We start from the raw sequence: 5,521 nt of genomic DNA, 5'->3' as shown, positions 1-5,521 counted from the left end.
ATTAACAGCTTTAATAAATTAAAGCTTTTTCCCATTTCTTCCATTTTTTGTTTATCTACATTTATTCCAGAATGAAGTATCTATATTGTTTGATGTTGTTGTTCTTAATGTCGGTTTTATTAAAAGATAACATGTCTAATAATCATTAACTAATCTTAATGTTGTTATGACTAATAAATATTAGTTATTTTAAAATGATGGAATAACAAGGCAAGTGGAAATGAATGACTTTTCATCATGCTGTGCAAGCCTGACATTTACTACAGAAATGGCTGTAGCCTCGCCATTCTCTTCGTTAGAACATGCAATTGCTGTTGCTAGAGACATATGATTCCGTAAAGTGAATGTTAGGTGTTGGTTGGAGGCTATATCAGGACGCTCTTGTTTCAAGGAATACTTAAAAATGGCAAACAATTATACCATGCAGGTTCGTTCCTTAGGCATACAGTTATTGATTAATTGAATAATGTATATGTTAAGTTTATATACGAGAACCAAATGTATTGGAATAATATTTGTTATGTTAACATTCAAATGTGTAGGATCTTCATAAATGGGGATCAATGTACGAAAAGAGGTTTGGGTATATTTTTGTGACATGTGCATCTGGAAAGAGTTCTTCTGAAATACTTACTGAATTGAAGGTAAGAATAGATTCCTAATACAAAAATTTCATTGTAAATAAGTAGTGTATTTTACAAAAAAATACTATAAACTATATCTAGTATTATGTAGATGCGCTTCAGAAACAACCATGTTGTTGAGTTGGATATTGCATCAAAGGAGGAAATGAAGTATATAGAATTGCACATTACAGATCTTCTATCTAAGAGATATGCCCAAAGTACTAATAAGGGAGATGGTAACTATTGTTTATTTTTTATTTGTTCTAAAAGTTTCTAATGATATTAACATACCATGTTTTTACTAAATTAATTTCTAACGAATGTCCTTCTTGTTGTATGATGTTCATATTTTCAGTGTTACCTGAATATTCAGGCGAAGTAGTTAATGACAGTCTAGATGGGATAGAGACTGGTTCAGAAGAAAATTTAGATGAAATTTTCTCTGTTGGAATTAACATATCCATGCAGCCTGATCTCAAAAAGGTTCCGGAAGAAGACGAAGAAACTTTAGATAACCAGCAAATACAAGATCATGTACATGTTGCAAATAGGGGCTTCGATTTGAACAAAATGCCATGGTATGGAGATGAAATATTAGATCCTGTAACACGTGAAAGTCATAGATTCTTGACAGAGTATTTTTACCCAGGTCAATAGGATGTTGAAGAGAAATTTTGACCTTGTATTTTAAGAATTAGGTCGCGTCCACTTAGTTTAATGGTTTGATTGTAGTATTACATATGTGACTACTTTTGGAATTTCAAGATTCGGGTTGAATAAGGAATATTTTCGAAAAAGCCCCAGTTTAATTTATGATCGATTAAAGCTAGCATTAACTGATACATTTCTAACATATTTCTTTTTCATTTATGCTTGAATGCAACCTTATAATATCTTATAGTAAATGAGAAAATCTAATTTGTAAATTTATTCACATGAGTAAAAAAAATCTCTTTTTAAAGTGATTAATCTTTTTTACATAAAAAAATCCAAAAATTGGTGTCACGGTTTAGGTAACAGTGACTCAAACAAATTGAGCAAAATTAACTAATTAGACTCTATAAAAAAAACAAATACGGGCAAACCCAAATTATTTACCAATAAAAAAATTCTAAATTTGTGAAAGACAACATTAATTCAGAATAACATTTATGAAACTAGTGAGACTACATCCAAATATGAGAGTGAGGAACTAAGCAAATTTGGTGGCGGTTGGAATAAAATCGCCGCTAAAAGTAAGTACTGGTTCAGCAACTATGTGTGCAATTTTGTTACATTCAGCAGCGGTTGATCTTAACCGCCGCTAGATGTGAAACGGATAGCAACTCCAATGACAAACCTCTGCATTAACCGTCGCTATTCTTCATTCAGCGGCGGATTTCTACAACCGCCGCAAACCGGCCACCGCTATCTGCCGGAATTGTTGTAGTGGTTAGAATTTAGAATTCTCAAAATTGATAAGGGTATTGTAGTCATTTTCTATAATAAGGGTATTGTAGTTATTTTTATAAAAATTAATATTAATTTAGATTAGCTCAAGATTTGATTCATCATTTTTTCACAGAGTATTTTTACCCAGGTCAATAGGATGTTGAAGAGAAATTTTGACCTTGTATTTTAAGAATTAGGTCGCGTCCACTTAGTTTAATGGTTTGATTGTAGTATTACATATGTGACTACTTTTGGAATTTCAAGATTCGGGTTGAATAAGGAATATTTTCGAAAAAGCCCCAGTTTAATTTATGATCGATTAAAGCTAGCATTAACTGATACATTTCTAACATATTTCTTTTTCATTTATGCTTGAATGCAACCTTATAATATCTTATAGTAAATGAGAAAATCTAATTTGTAAATTTATTCACATGAGTAAAAAAAATCTCTTTTTAAAGTGATTAATCTTTTTTACATAAAAAAATCCAAAAATTGGTGTCACGGTTTAGGTAACAGTGACTCAAACAAATTGAGCAAAATTAACTAATTAGACTCTATAAAAAAAACAAATACGGGCAAACCCAAATTATTTACCAATAAAAAAATTCTAAATTTGTGAAAGACAACATTAATTCAGAATAACATTTATGAAACTAGTGAGACTACATCCAAATATGAGAGTGAGGAACTAAGCAAATTTGGTGGCGGTTGGAATAAAATCGCCGCTAAAAGTAAGTACTGGTTCAGCAACTATGTGTGCAATTTTGTTACATTCAGCAGCGGTTGATCTTAACCGCCGCTAGATGTGAAACGGATAGCAACTCCAATGACAAACCTCTGCATTAACCGTCGCTATTCTTCATTCAGCGGCGGATTTCTACAACCGCCGCAAACCGGCCACCGCTATCTGCCGGAATTGTTGTAGTGGTTAGAATTTAGAATTCTCAAAATTGATAAGGGTATTGTAGTCATTTTCTATAATAAGGGTATTGTAGTTATTTTTATAAAAATTAATATTAATTTAGATTAGCTCAAGATTTGATTCATTATTTTTTCGATCAAATTAATTTGTCTGGTCTAATTTTAAAAAATAATATAATTTGATCGATTATATATGTTAAATTTTAATTAAAAATATCTTTAAAAAAAATATTTTAGACGTCTTTATGAAGTCGCTCCTAATTAATTTTTTCTACTCTACCTATACACCTTCATTATGCTCTTTAGATCAGGGTCCAACGGCATTTATGACTACAATATTGTTGTTCGTCATAACAATAAATATATGACTATTTCATATGCACGTTTTCATAACATTTTATATTATGCAATCGTAATTTACTATAATAATATACAAATTATGAGGTATCCATGATCCATGCATAAAACTAAAGGAACTTTATTGGACTAAATTACTTTAAACAATAAACCAAAATTTTTATATTCATAACCCTATATATGGCTTGTCTGATCTAACAGTTTAACAATACCAAAAAAAAATTAAGATTAGGGTTACTTTTAAAGATTGATAATGAAAACAGTGTCATATAATATCCGATCAATTAGCTTCAAAAAGTGATTAGAAGGTGAAGAAGTTGTGTTCTTGACCTATTTAAAGAAGGAGATAATTTTTTAATTACAAGTAGAAAATGAAAAAATTGAATGTGATTACGGTTCTTGTTTTCAATAAATATTATTTTTTATTTGAAAGAAAAAAGTTGAAAACATTCTTTTAATACAATACGATTTATTCGGTTGAATTTCGGTTAAATCAGTTAAACTATTAAACTGTTAAATCAATAATTAGAATGGTTCGATTGTCGGTTTGATTTTTAAAACCTAACCATTAACTTTAATACCCACTTTTTGTTGGGGAAGAACACAAGAAATTTTAACTAACAGATTAAGTGAGTTACTATAATAATAGATCAGACATCATATCATTACCCAAAACCTTAAAATAATAGGGTTTTAAGTCTTTCTTTATTATATATATTTATTTAATCCATTCTCAATTAAGATAATAATTTACCTCTCATACTTGATATGTCAGCTCCGCTTATGTGGTCGAGTTAAGTGCACCCGCATGAAGCATTCTATCATCACTTTAGATAGGAGCAGAATGGATAACATGCAACTAGTTCTTCGAATTGATATATCATATTGTTGGGCCATTGTGGGGAGCTCTCGACCACCAGAAAGATTTTTGGGAGGAATTAAGTGAGAGAATATAAGATGAGAAGACACCACATCTAACTCAAAAACCTTAAGGTAGTAAATTAATGGGTCTCTCATCTTATAAACACCTCACTCTTCCTTACTTTTTTCAATGTGAGATTAATTTCATATACTACTCCTCACACTTGCAACATGACAATATCTCCCTCAAGTGTGAGCCTCCGCATCAAGCATCAACTCCCTCTAGCTCCTCCACCACATATGAGTATTCGTTCATCATACCGCCACACTACACTGCGGGACACACCGTCCTAACTATCTTTGTGGGAAAGACTTTTGATGCTTCACCTTGAATACTCATTAAACCAAACCGATTAACCATCGGCTCTATTACCACTTATTGGGCTACCGTGGGGAGCTCTCGACTACCAAGGAGATTTTCGGGAGGAATCAAGTGAGAAAACATAAGATGAGAAGACACCACATCAAACTTAAAAACCTTAGACATAGGTTCTTTGTCTAAGTTCAATGGTTCACAAAATTCAAAACTTAACGAAATTCGAGTCGTCACATGAATTGGAGCATATGATTTCCCCGTCTCTCCCTTTTCCTGGGAATGCTTACAATCACAAGCAAGTAATTGAATGAGTGGGGGGCTTTGGAAGCACATGCGGAATAGAAAGAAAAGAAAACCCACAACAAGCTGGAACAAATTAAGATCAATAGGAAGATGAGTTATCTAAAAATTCATTTTTGACAAAGTGCATGCGACAACGATCTATATAGAAGTGTTCCTCGTTGATGCATTCCTGTTAAAAAAGATACAAACACTCATATTTCTGCTCTCGAATTCGCTTGGATTATCAATAAGAGTTCCATCTTGAAAAATGACATCATTTAAAAGACAAATGCCACCACTGTGAGGCGAAAGGGAGTAACTTGTATGATCTTATAGTGCATTTATTCCCATTATGAGAATGAAATGATGCTCTACCTACTCGTGCTAGCCGCTTACCTACTCGTGCTCATAGCTCGATTAGAAGTTAAGAGTGTGGTCAGACAAAAAAAAGTAGTCATCTGTTTCAAGTGATACATGAATTACTCAGTAATGCTTCGTTGCTTGATGTTTTCCCACTTAGAAAAATAGCTTAATGGTAGAGAAAAACCTTGCCAAGGCTGAGGTTGAGGTCACGTCTCTTTTACTCTTAGCTTTGTCGTTTAGTGGTAACAAGTAGAGTAGGTACCGCCTCAATCCAATTCCTCTTTCCGTAGCCTCCCTAACA

At 32.4% G+C, this 5,521-nt stretch overlaps 1 long non-coding RNA gene across 1 annotated transcript; it reads left to right on the top strand.

The window, feature by feature from the left end:
- Positions 3,949 to 4,894, top strand: LOC110270128. Its single transcript, XR_002359262.1, has 2 exons — positions 3,949 to 4,391; positions 4,486 to 4,894. It is a non-coding gene; the product is annotated as an uncharacterized LOC110270128 (long non-coding RNA).

The sequence above is a fragment of the Arachis ipaensis genome, chromosome B03, assembly GCF_000816755.2.
Source record: "Arachis ipaensis cultivar K30076 chromosome B03, Araip1.1, whole genome shotgun sequence".
In the NCBI taxonomy this organism is placed as follows: Eukaryota; Viridiplantae; Streptophyta; class Magnoliopsida; order Fabales; family Fabaceae; genus Arachis; species Arachis ipaensis.
This window is presented reverse-complemented; position numbering and strand designations above follow the sequence as displayed.